We start from the raw sequence: 14,049 nt of genomic DNA, 5'->3' as shown, positions 1-14,049 counted from the left end.
AATGTACTTTAATAAATGGAACTGAATTTCCTAACAAAATTGAGAGAGAGCGTAAAGTTCTTTGCATAAACTGATCTGGAAAATGAGTCAGAAAATATTTTCTGACCAGTTACCATTTCAAAACACAGTTATAAAGCCAACCAGCTAATCAGTTTCCTTTCTTAACTGCTCCCTTCTTGCTAGTTGGAGGGAAGGGTGGGTTGGAGAGGGAGGGGAAAAGGCAGGGTTCCAGGCACACAGAGAAGGCAAGGCATGAAATCAGCTGGATTCAGGAACTAGAAGGAGATTCGTTAACGGTGTAGGACAAGTGATGAGGAGAGGAGATCAACTGACGGACGAGGCCAGAAGTAGGCAGGTACTTATCATGAAGGACAAGGTGAGGATTTGTTCCTAAACGTGGCCAGAATTCATTACAAGATTTTAAGTAAGACAGGGTTGTGATCAACCCAGAATTATAGTACAATCACTTTGCCAACAGACGATAGAAGGATGGATTCTAGGGAGAAAACGCTGAAGAGCAACTGCCATCAGGACAAGGTGATAAGAACCAAAACTAAAAGCACTATCAGTGGGAACGGAGAGAAGAAAACGGATTCAAGGGATACACAGGAGGTAAACAGACCTTCTGCTGGAGAACTCTACTCAGGAAATAACAACCAGGAGCCTCTAGCCTTCTCTCAAGAGTCCTTGCACTAAAAAAAAATGGCTTACAAACTTTTTCGTTGAATCACTTCTGAATCACACTCACATACGAATATTTGCTGGAGAGGAAAGGGGACACCAACGCTCTGTCAAACACAACCAGATTTTGAAGCCCAGTTTAGACTCAACTAGAGAAACACTCCCTACAGGCACCTGTGTGCGTGTACACGCACACACTCACACACACAAACTCGCGCGTGTGTGCGCGCACACATTCTACCATTAGATGATGGCCTTACGATTGAGTTGGGAAAGGCGTCTGTCCAAACACCATGGTCTGGGTGATTCTCTCTCCTCAGCCTCCCCCATTCCCAACCTAGCCAGTTCTTTAGCTGGTCTACTGGAATTGCTTTCTAAATTGCCTGTGCCCACCACACCAAGCACAGATTTTCTGATTACTTCCAGTTAAACTTTAAAAAAATGCCATGATTACTTCAAAGACATGAGCCTTCAGTGGGCACCATTTTTTTAAACCCTTTTCCTTTCACTTGTCTCCACTCAAGGTTACATCCTCCATTTCTCCATCTTTTCATTACCAGCTAGTTGTATGGAGGTTCCACAGGTGAGAATGCGGGCAGTTGTTATTACGTTGTTATTATGTAATTGTTGTTATTATGTAATATTATGTTATTACTGTTTTACTCTCTGGTTTTTGAGTACTCTTTGGGCAATACTCATGCTTGGTTGCCAAAGCATGGCTACCATGGTAATATCAACAGATAGCAATATTTTAAAAAGAAAACAGCAAATTAAAAGCTTGTTTTAAATGAAACAGTGAGCAAAATAGGTAGAACTCAGTCAAGAGGCAGATTGCTACTGAGTAATTCTCCTCTCCTGGGCACACACTATTTTTTTAAAGAGCAGCCATTCTCCAGGGGAACATTAAACATAAATAGTCTGCTTGTTTGTTTTTTACTTACCTCTCGAAGTATTTCTCTAGTGGGGAAAGTTCCTGGTTTTTCAGTAGTTAGCCTAGGTGAGGAAGCCATCGTGTCTGCTTCCCCAAAATATCGTTGCTGACCTCTCTGAGCACTCCATGGAGGTCAGGGTGGAATTTTGCAGTCCTCAAACCTCTCGGAGAAATGTTCAGCCTTTCACTATTTTACCTACTCTCTCAAGAACTCATGTACAGAAATCCCACTACAGTAAAACGTCAACAAGGGAGAACACAAATAATGAACACGTCAGTCCCCTGGCAGCCGATACTAATAGCCAGGCTTATGCAAAACTAATTTCTTAAGTTGAAATTGGTTTATTGTGTGAGGTATGGCATTATATAATGTAACATTTAGCTGTTCTATTTAATAAGAATTGGTCCTATTCTTGGCAAGTAAAAAAGCCCTAATATTAAATTATGCAATTTCCATGCTTTTCAATTTCTTGTGCGCCCATGTTACAGAAAGCCCAATTTGAAATATAAATAAGAGAACGTTACATTTTGTGCAAGTAGAGATTCAATAGTGATCTGAACTCTTTTTTTCCTTTAAAATATGTCTTTTAAATGCACATGTGATAGCTCCTGCATTTTCATAACATCTGAATTCTGAACTTCTAAGCAGCAATCAAAGCTGCAGGAGCTGACCTATTGCAATTTTACTGCTGTGGCAAAATCAGTCCCTTTATTCCATGGCACACATTTTCAAAGACAGTCTCAGCAGTGTACTTTTTTTATGACTCCAGTTTATGCAACTTTTCCTTAGGACCTTACCTCATCCATATATCTGAGATTCCTAAATGCAGCGAGCTGTCAAGTCACAGCATTATTTTCTTTTTCATCAGTAAAGTATCAGTACAGAGCAGAGAATGAGGAATAAATTGGGGTCACAGACATGCTGGGCATGTATCCTCTATGAAATCCATTCAGAAGTTATGAAAATGTAGGAGCTGACACTTGTACATTTAAAGGTATATATATTCAAAAGAAGGGGGAAAAGAAGAGTTTACATCATTTCAGAACTAGGGTTCTTTGTGAATAAAGGGCGAGTATCCTAATGGATACTGGAGGCCAGAAGCTCACACGGGGCCACAGCTGAAATTAATAGTGAGCAACTTCTAAGCAAGACCTCCAAAGGGAATGACTCAAAGGAGAAAAACCAAACTGCATGCATTCTTTTACTCCCTGCCAGAAAATCGGGGTCTCATAAATTCACTGAGACATCCAATGAGAACACAACTGGGATTTTCCCACTTGCAGAAAAATCAAAGATGGCCATTTGGAAGGAAAGACAAGGGGGGCTTCTGAATCAAGGATTATAGTACTGGACAGGACTATGCAGGTCAGAGACGAAGTTTTTTTCCAAAAATATCATCCTTTGAGTAATTATGTATTATCTGTGTTCCTAGAGTCCCTGGAGCTAGAAAACCAATGCATACCAACGTAATTTCTTTATATTTTATTTCTATCTTTGTCCTTAACTAAGCTTCTGGTTGGAAGGGTCAGTTTGAGTATAATCCCTCTACATGGGTCTAAAGAACAGAGAAGTTTACGGATGAACTTCCTTTAGCCCCTAACACCAAAGAGCTTCTCACCTCCCACAAGTAGAACTCTCTCGTATTTTGTGCTTCTGAGGATACCAAGGAGAGTTTCAAGGAAAAGGAGTTACTCACCCAACAGACAAGATAAAGATCCATTCAACTCAGTAGTGTGTGAGCCGAGCTTCCACTAAAGCGAGGAACTCAACGTGTCATAATTTTCAAGGCAGCTTATAAGATCCAATTTCATCTCTCAGCAACGTGTAGCTGATAATGCTTGTCACCTGGATGGCCTGCAGATGTGTTTTAAGGATAAAAAAGACACTGAATTTAATTTACAACTTTCTCTAAAAAGAAGAGAGCTTTTCTGAAGTTAATAGAAAACATAACATTGAAAATTAGTACGCTTTTTCAGATACAGATAAATGTTAATCATATTAGCAAACCAAAGGAAGTATTTCTCTATTTCAGTTAAAATATCTCTCTTGGCTTTAATTATGTAGCACATATGTAACTAGTTAGAATTTTTGAGAGAGTAACTCAAATAACTGCTTCAGTTCCCTACTATCTTTTCTTGTTGCTTTGCCCTGAAGACTGAGAAAAACTTTAAAAATAATATAGCTACCTTTTAATTATTCATGGAAAAAAGGTAAACAATGTGAGAATCTGTTTTACTATCATTGCCATGATTAAATAAATAAATTATTACAATCATTTGCCAATTACTCTTCTGCTGTATTTGTGTTCTTTTGCTTACTGTTTGAAACTAAAATATTTTATCACCATCCTACCTGGTGAAAGGGATAAAAGATAGAGTTTTCCTTACTCTGGTGATTTTTATTTCTCTAAGAAATGACAGTATCAAATTTCCACAGGGATTGAGAAAACCCAGCTGAGTTAGTTTTAGGTTAGATGACTAGATCATTGGATATAAAGTTTTGAATTCTCATACATTTCAATAAAACCACTGATAATTAAACTTCTAACCACACAGTAAGACACTAAAACAAATATTTGCGGATTAGCTATGCAAAATCTACTTCCCCTAACGGAAGATAATCCAAAATTAACTTTAAATAACTATGTATTAATTGAGCATATACTCTGCATGATCATATAACATAATAAATGCTAAAATTTATTTCTAATTCAAAAACCATCCTGGAGGAGGGAAATCATTGACCAGTAGCCTCTGCACATATATATAGTTGAATAGACTATGCTTATATTAGTCCCATGACCTTTCTGCAACTAGACTTTTCTGCATTTCATAGAACTATCTCACCTTACTTAAGTACTGTGATGCTTTGATAAATCAAATGCAAAGGCTATACACAAACAATGCTGGGTTTTAACATAACAAAGTTAAGATTTTTATTCCATATTTGCAGTAGCAGGTATGTATATGTTTGCATCCTAGAACAAAAATGGATCAGAATAAATAAATTTTCAGAATTGACAAATTAAGCGATACATCTGTCCACACATGGAAACAAATTGTTGAAAACGGTGTTATTTACTAGTCTGTGCTCAGGGAGGAAAGGGAAGAAGGGATGTATTAATTATACATGACGAATGACTTGACACTTCCTGGGTGTTACAATGAAGTTTTGAAAGGTTTTCCTGGGGGATTGCTTCATGTTTCAGATGAATATGTGTTTCTTCATATTTTTACATTTTAAAGACTTTTAATAAAGATGGCAGAAATACATTATAAATTTTGGAATACACAAACACACACATACACATACACACATATTAATCATATTCAATTGCTCTCAACATCCAAAGAGTCAACCTCTGGGTTTCTGTAAGAAAGACGGATGGTCCCCATTTATTCATGCGCCTATGGTAACCAAATGATTCCAGTTCTCACTTACATTCTAGATGGTAGCTTGCATCTTGTTAGTGTTACTATTTCATTCAAAGAAACTTGAATGGCACAGTGCAGTAGTATTGATGTGTACAGTAAAATTATGATTACCTATGAGAAAAGGAATGGCAAAAAAACCCCTCACATTTGAAAATGACCTTATACCAAAAGCCTACTTCCAAACATTGTACCAATATTGACTTTTATCTTAAGATTGTGCCATTAAAAGACTATTAAACCATCACTTTGCTGTACACCTGAAACTAACACAACATTGTAAATCAACTATAATATAAAATAAAAATTAAATTAAAAAAATAAAAGACAATTAAACCTATTTATATATGTTATTTCCAAGGCTGTCAATTCGAGTTATAACAGAGTTTGTTCCATAATCGCATACACTAGGTATTCATACAAGAAATCAAGAGACCTAACATCTCCAAATCCTAACCAATTCCCCTCTTCCTCCTTTCAGTTGAATAAAAAAATTATAATTTTATCTCTTTCCTTACGGCCTTGTCTCAGGTTTCAGGAAGTTCACTGTGCATAGAGCGATGGGTGTTTCCAACAGAGAGAGACACCGTTTGGCAAAGAAAAAAAATCATCATTCTGAGTCATCGTGAATACTACAGATTGCCCCTACATCTCTGAAAGTAATTCCCTAATAAAGTAGATTATAATATACAGGGTCCAACTCGCCACATTCTGTGATGGAACGGTTGCTCTGTGATATGTAATGCTGAGATAATCCCGACATGATGTGTAAGGTCGAGACCTCTCCCTTTTTCTGCCCTCACACCAGCTCCCCACCTGCACAATTAATTCATCGCCAACCACCCCAGTTCCCAAAGACAGACTCCAGAAAAGCAGTAGGCTAATCACATACCAGGTGTGCCAGCACTGTAATGCCTTCTTTGTCTTTCCCTGCTTGTTTCTCCCATTAACACCTGAGACCAGGGACCACATTCTACTCTATTATGCGTCTGTACAGCATATAGCACAGGACCTGGCATGTAATAGGCACAAAATAAGTGCAAGTGGAAAGAACAAATTTAAACCATGGTTAGAGCAGAATCTATGGAAGCCTATGTAGTTAGGTTTTATGTAGTAAAACCTAAGTACACAGGGATTGTTTCCATTATGTGTAACCTTCCAAAGAGCACTGAGAAGACCTCATTGGCCTAGACAAGAACTGGAACTTCTGCTTTGCAAGGAGGGGCCCCTGCTTCAGGCCCACAGAGCCACTGACATCCCTGCTTCAGGTCCACTGACCTCGGGAGGTGAGGAGGGAAAGGACAGGGTAGAGGCCACTTTAGCAGAGCAGTGCGGACAGAAGCAGGACTGGCCCGCGGCCCACACCGCTGTCCAGGGATGCGGGCTCTGGGAGGCCTGCAGAACACATTTCCCTGTTTCGTGATTCTCTGGGACACGGAGAAGAGGGTGTAAGTTAAATACTGGCATTTAGATCTGCTGTTGTTTCTGCATACAAACCAGACGTGCCTATTTTTTCCATTTATTTTCAGGTAATTGGATCCGTGGGTACCTAGGAAAGTATTTAAATCTCTACCTCCTTTAACTTCTGGCATCACTATTTACGTGTTTCCCAGGTAATTCACGGCTGAAAGTTCTTTGAGAATGAAAAGATTAGGCCAAAATATAAAAAGATGAGGACAGGGCTTCCCTGGTGGCGCAGTGGTTGAGAGTCCGCCTGCCGATGCAGGGGACACGGGTTCGTGCCCCGGTCCGGGAAGATCCCACATGCCGCAGAGCGGCTGGGCCCGTGAGCCATAACCGCTGAGCCTGCGCATCCGGAGCCTGTGCTCCGCAACGGGAGAGGCCGTGATAGTGAGAGGCCCGCGTACCGCAAGAAAAAAAAAAAAAAAAAAAAGATGAGGACAATGGGATTTAAAAACAGATTGCTTCTCACCCCTTGCTGCAATTTTACTTGTTTAACGTGTCATATTTTTCCCTAACCTCCTACATTTACATAGCTGTAATACACTGTCTTTCAACTGTTACAGGAAAACCATTCAAAATATCACTTTCTGTGACTTCTCTATGATTCCTTTGGTAGATGCTTCTTGAGTTGATGCAACTTTAACCAGAATCTGGTAGCATAAAACTCTGGGTTCCAGGCATCCGGAAAAACACACTTCCTCTTCCCTCTCCTTTCTGAAAATCAGCTGTTGACAAGATTGTTTACGCTGATTTTTAAGAAGCACCAGAATTCTACTAAAAAGTGACGTCGGGGTGGTGTGCTTAAGTGTACCCTGAGCTTCCTGTCAGAACTTTGCGGCCACCCCTCCTCCCTCCAAGACATTCTGTCAGCCAGAAATAGAGAAGTCGGCACATTCTTCCATTTAAATAGCAAGGTATAAAAAGCTGATAGGATGCCTGATCACTGCTCCAGATTCTCGTGATGTCTCACTTTTCCATGATGTGGATTGTTCAACCTGAATAAACCAATCCAACTCGTGCTAGTACCTCATCAGGCTCCAATTCCGCCATTTATGGGGCACTTACCACATGCCAAGCTCTGTGCCAAGCTTTTTACTCTTTACAACCACCTGATGCTGTAGGTGCCCTTGTTATCTCCAGACTACAAACCAAAGCTCAGAGAGAGTCCATACCTTAGACAAGTACCCACAGCAAGTGGAGGAGCGGGGAATCAAACCCACACCCACCTTGTGGAGTTCTCGGTCTGGACCATACCCACTCTGCTCTCAGGCGGCTCTCTGAGGGTCTCGCACTTCCCCTCCAGAAAGGTCATTGCTTCTAAAACAATGAAAGGCCAACCTCCTAAAAACGCTTTCCTTTGAGAAAAAAGATGCGTTGCTGTATCACACATCGTGCGCTCTTATATTTCAGCAATTTTTTTTTTTTTTAAGGCGGAGGTACACAGTGGCCTGAAAATACGAGTTCGGCCTTTATGTTGAGAGCATAATTAATAACTTGGTGAATTGGTATTGCTATCCTGACCGGTCAGCGTGCGGGCTGTTAAATCACCGGGCTCTGAGCTCTATCGCCGCTGGGCGGTGCAAAGCCCACGCCGACTCCGCGGTGTTCCTTCGCCATCTAGAGGCTCCGCTCTGCAGTGGCGCTGTGTCCCTGGAAAGCCAGGCTGAGTTCTGAAATGAATCCTTGTGCCCCTGTTTGGATCACTCCTTTATGGCATTTCAGTCTTCTTTTCTCCTCTAAAAACAGAATTGCTTTCTTCGTTAAGTCTCCAAACTTAAGAAAGGCCAATTGCATTAAATAAAATATGATGTTGATATTTTCATGATAATGAATTTGAGAAATGCAATCATGAGAAAAATAGCTCATTAAAGAGCTCTATTGTTGGCATTTTAGGAATAAACACACTACTTTCTATACACAGTGATCAATTACCAGTTATGTGAGCAGTGATTCATCTCTCTTTGAATATGTCCGATATTTGAATGTTCATCATGTAAGTTGCTAGATGTTTTCAAATAGCAATAAGAAATAAATTTGTCTCAGATACCAATAAGAAATAAAAACAGCAAGACCTAATTTCCTAATCTTTGCCTTATATGAAAAATTCAGAGGAAAAATTGCTAGCAGATATCTAATCTGTTTTATAATGATAAAACAACTAACATTTATTGAGTCCTACTGTGTTTAGATAGTTTTCTATGTTTATATATTATTTCTAAGCTCATAATAATTTGAAAGTTATTAGTATCATCATCTGAGGAAAAAAAATCTTAAGTTCATATAAATTATAAAGCTGGTAAATTACAACCAGTAACTGATGAAACTGGCATTTAAAACAAGACTCCAAAAATCCATTGTTTTTCCACTAAATCATGTTAACTTGAAGATAATAAAGTGATACTAATTGTTTATCCAAAGTGACAAGTGATAAGTTAATATCATTAAGTATTTTGCATTAAAGATAATGAAATTCTTTCACTTGTTTAAAATTGGATTGAAAATCATTGAAATAGGTTACATTTTAAAACTGAGTGTACAGTTTAACCTGCTGCCATGTCAGATGAAATTGTTTAACCTGAGGAATACCCCAGGGTGAATATAAGAGAGAACAGAGATGGGTATGGAAAAAGCAGAGGTAAGGGTGACTTGATGAAATGATATTGTGGGATGTTTTCAAGCACCTTTCAAAAATGAATCCACTGCTTCCAGGTTCATAGGCAGGTAGCCTGGTTCTAGATGAAGAGTTAGACTACAATATCTTCCGCTCCAGTGGAGCCAGATCCTTCCAGAGTGAGGGGTGAGATGGTCCTACAGGGCACAGGCCAACATCACAATGTCTGTTTCTGACATCCGTGTTCTGAGTACTTCTGGCTTCTCCAGAGTCTGTCTACTGTTAAAGATTTTTGCTGAGATTTATATTTTGTGACATTTTATTCACTCAGAAATACTTCAACAAAAAATATGTCATAAATGTTGAATAGTTAATATCCTGAGAGATTTTTTAATGCAAATGTTTACTGTTGGGAGCCAAGAAGTTTTCGCCATTAGAAGATGGCCGACACCCTGCTTCTCTTCCTGATTTATGAGATAGAAGTTCGCGCCTAAAATGAAAGCCCGCGCACGCAGCACCAATGATGATTAGCCAAGTACTTCCCTCATTCTGAATCCCGCCCCCCTTTCTCTGCAGTGTATAAATACAGCTACCGCAGCAATAAAAGTTTGAGGCTTGATCAGGATTTTGTCTTGCCTCCATTCTTTCGCGTCTCCTGCCCTTCCCCCTTTTTTCAACCCCCACAGGTTCCTCCTCGGACTCACAAGGATTTGTCCTGCTGGTCGGGACTCCCGGGGACGCCCGGGGCCGTACACAATTGGCGCCCAACGTGGGGCTCGAGGAACGGATCCTGACGGAGGTAGCACGCTTACGAACGCCTGGCCAGGCACCCACTGAGCCGCCGCGAGACTTACTCGAAAGTGCAGCTTGATTAGGTCCCCGGAGGACTGGCCGCCCTTCGGCAGTCGTGACCTGAGGATAAGGTAAGCGGAGCTATAAATATGGGACAGGAATTGAGTTCCCATGAACTCTTTCTTCAGGGGATCGAGGATTCCCTCAAGATGCGGAAGATTAAGGCTAGAAAAAAAGATTTGCGTGAATTTTTTATGTTCTTGTCTGATGTTTGCCCATGGTTCCCACAGGAAGGGACAATAGATAAAAAATGCTGGAATCGTGTAGGAAATTGTTTAAATGATTATTATCAAACCTTTGGGCCTTCTAAAGTGCCTGTGACTGCATTTTCGTATTGGAATTTAATTAGGGAGATTCTCATGGGTCATTTTTTTGACCCCGATGTCCAAAAGGTTGTAGAGACCGGGGAAACAATTCTTAAAGCAGCCTCTCGTCTCCATTCAGCTTGTCCATCCGTTACCATTGATATGGGTTCAAATGAAGAGTTCCCAAAAATTCCAGAAACCGGTCATCATTATCCCACAGATGATAAAGTTATCCCAAAGATTTATCCTTCCCTTACTGCTATTAAGGGTGATCCCAATGATGACCAGCTTTCCCCCCCAAGATCAGGAAACTCTCGATGAGCAGGCTGCTCGTTATCATCGCAATGATGATCCCTGGGGATTCCCCCTTTTGAAGCCTCCACCATCTTATAATACTCCTCATCAGATGCCTGCCTTTAGCGCCCCTGCTCCCATTGCCCCCCTGATTGATCCCCTTCGACAGGCTAAGATGGCCTTAACCCAGGAAATTTCCTCTTTGAGAGATGTTTTACAACAAAAACGGGAACGCTTGGATCTCCTAAAGGAGCTTAAGGCCCTTGAGGTGGAGCTTACTTCTTTTAATGTCTCGAACGGTCCCAATAAACCCCCGCTTCGACAAAAACCAGGATCCATTAAGTTAGCCTTCCCTGTTACTCGCAGTCAAAATTTACCCACTCAAGGTGAAATTCAAGCTGAAGATAGTGAGGAAGGGGAAGAGGAAGAGGGAGAAGAATCTCCTGAACCTGATGAGGGACCAGATATTCATAATTCTTCTGGGGGCGGCCCTTTTGAACATAAATATCGCCGCCTCAATTTAAAACATATAAAAGATTTAAAATCTGCTGTCAATAATTATGGGCCCACAGCCCCTTATACATTGGCAATCTTGGAGGGATTAAGCGATCGCTGGCTGACCCCAAATGATTGGCTTACCCTGGCTCGGGCCACCCTTTCTGGGGGAGATTTTGTTTTATGGCGCACTGAATTTGCAGAAAATTGTAGAGAAACTGCCCAAAGAAATGCTGAAAACAGAACTTCCCGATCATGGACCCGAGATAAATTACTTGGCCGTCCCCCCTATGAATCCAATGAGTCTCAGGCTGCTTTTCCCCCTGGTTTGTTGGCTCAAATACAACATGCTGGCCTTAAGGCCTGGCGCCGTCTTCCGCCTAAGGGTTCGCCCACAACTTCCTTGGCAAAAATTCGCCAGGGACCAGAAGAGCCTTATTGTGAGTTTATTAGCCGCCTCACGGACGCCGCGAAACTGATAATGCCTTTGTTAAACATTTAGCTTATGAAAATGCCAATCCGGCCTGCCAAGCTGCCCTTCGGGCTCATCGTGGTGGTAGCCTGGCTGATTACATTAAGTTGTGCTCCGGAATTGGTCCCTCCCATTCTGTTGGTCTTGGCGATTGGAGCTGCTCTAAAAGATTTTATTAAAGATACATCCGTCCTAGATAAACAACAAAAAACTTGCTATAATTGCAAACAACCTGGACATTTTGCCTGGAATTGTTCATTACATAGACAAGGACGGTCATTAAAGGCTAACCCACAACAACCCCAATATCAATCCCGGGCTCCTCCCACCACCGTTTGCCCTCGTTGTAAAAGAGGCAAACATTGGTCTTCAGAATGTTTTTGGGTGCGTTACATTTTTACCTCTTCCACATCTTGGGGTAAACCCAAGAGGTCTATCACCTAATGAAATCTGGCAGATGGATGTTACCCATCTTGCTAAATTTGGAAAATTAAAATTTATTCATGTGTCCATTGATACCTTTAGCGGCTTTATATATGCCTCCCTTCAGGGAGGAGAAGCCACAAAAAACATTATTTCACATGTGCTCCAATGTTTTACAGTTTTAGGCAAGCCTCAAATAATTAAAACAGATAATGGGCCTGGGTATACCTCCCAGGCTTTCCAAGATTTTTGCACCCGGCTTCAAATAAAACATCTTACGGGAATTCCATATAACCCCCAGGGTCAAGGCATAGTAGAAAGAGCCCATCAAACCCTTAAAAATACCATTTCCAAGCTTAAAAATAATGATTTAACCGCTACAAAAAATTCCCCAAAAAATATTCTTAGTCATGCCCTGTTTGTAATTAATTTTTTACAATTAGATAATAATGGTAGATCTGCCACCGATCGCCTTTGGCATCAAGAAACTAAAAATCAATATGCACAAGTTATGTGGAAAGACCCTTTGACCTTTAAATGGCATGGACCCGATCCACTCCTCATCTGGGGGAGGGGATCCGCATGTGTATATAATACCAAAGAAGGTGGAGCACGCTGGTTGCCTGAGCGCCTTATTAAACCTATAAGTTCTATAAAGTAATAAATTTTATCCAGGGCCCTTTTCCCTGAGATTGTATTTCTTTTTCTTTTTCAGAAAAAGATGGAGACCCTCCTAATATTGAAAGAGCGGCAGAGAGGACATGAGCTATCCGTTGTGACCCTGATCCTGTCATCTTTGCTGGTTGTTGGACAGGCTGAAAGCACTCCCCACTTGCCTCAAAATTTAACCTGATACATTACCATCGCCTCGCCATTACAGAAGCAGAACCAAAGGATGATTCTGGCTGCCCCTCCACTGGAGCGGCATGAAACAGAGACATGCCTACCCCCCTCTTTGATGGAGGGTATGGGTACCGAGTTGAGTGTGGCAGCAAAGCATGCACAAGGGAAAACGTGTATATATGTATATACAAGGTAATCTCTGTTATTCCCTGTGAGTATACCTGAATTATGATAGAGGTTGGTATCTAAACATTGTTTTTGGCTTTTAGTAGCTAAGATTATCTTTGGCTCTGCCTCTCCTCCCCAAAAGATACCAAGAGCCGATGAGTGTGGACACACATACCTTGTCCACGGGAGGATTCAGGTCACTACTCCCTCACTCGGTTAATGCCCACCTCCTTAAAAGAAATAAAAAGGGAGGAAATGTTGGGAGCCAAGAAGTTTTCGCCATTAGAAGATGGCCGACACCCTGCTTCTCTTCCTGATTTATGAGATAGAAGTTCGCGCCTAAAATGAAAGCCCGCGCACGCAGCACCAATGATGATTAGCCAAGTACTTCCCTCATTCTGAATCCCGCCCCCCTTTCTCTGCAGTGTATAAATACAGCTACCGCAGCAATAAAAGTTTGAGGCTTGATCAGGATTTTGTCTTGCCTCCATTCTTTCGCGTCTCCTGCCCTTCCCCCTTTTTTCAACCCCCACAGGTTCCTCCTCGGACTCACAAGGATTTGTCCTGCTGGTCGGGACTCCCGGGGACGCCCGGGGCCGTACACAGTTTACATACAAACTCTAATATATTCCTGTGGAAAATATATGTCCTGCTACCTCCAGATGGAAAAGGAATGATTACGAATACTTGGAGGTGTATCCACAAATGGGAGGGGGGCACAATTATTCTTGTTAGTATATAAATGTGGATTCTTCGGTATTTTTTAAATTTTAAAAGTAGCATATGGGCAATATGATCTTAGAATGTTAAAACTACAAGGGATGTAAATATCATCTATTCTAGTCAACATTACATTTTTCACAGATGAGAAATCTGGGGCCCATAGAGACGAAAGAACTTGCCCAATACTCACAGGAAGATAAGGGCAAATCCAAGAATAGAACTTGGTGTCCCGATTGCTAGTCTTGATCTTTTGATAGAGTGCAATATGTACTCTCCATGCATAGCCCTTCCTACTCACACACAATGCAGTAAGCTTGATGAATACACAATGTCTGTCTTTGCTGGGCTGTAACAG

The 14,049-nt window shown here is 41.1% G+C and overlaps 1 long non-coding RNA gene across 1 annotated transcript in view; it reads right to left on the bottom strand.

The window, feature by feature from the left end:
* LOC113618331 (uncharacterized) overlaps positions 1 to 3,470 on the bottom strand; it is a 283,065-nt gene extending 279,595 nt beyond the window's left edge. The window contains exon 1 of the long non-coding RNA XR_003431973.1: positions 3,310 to 3,470. This is a non-coding gene — a long non-coding RNA (uncharacterized LOC113618331). The remainder of the gene's footprint in view (positions 1 to 3,309) is intronic.
* Positions 3,471 to 14,049: the final 10,579 nt, after the last annotated feature.

The sequence above is a fragment of the Aethalodelphis obliquidens genome, unplaced genomic scaffold, assembly GCF_003676395.1.
Source record: "Aethalodelphis obliquidens isolate GAN/ISIS:26980383/991018 unplaced genomic scaffold, ASM367639v1 scaffold5, whole genome shotgun sequence".
Lineage (NCBI taxonomy): Eukaryota > Metazoa > Chordata > Mammalia > Artiodactyla > Delphinidae > Aethalodelphis > Aethalodelphis obliquidens.
The sequence above is the reverse complement of the archived record's forward strand: the minus strand, read 5'-3'. Positions and strand labels throughout refer to the sequence as shown.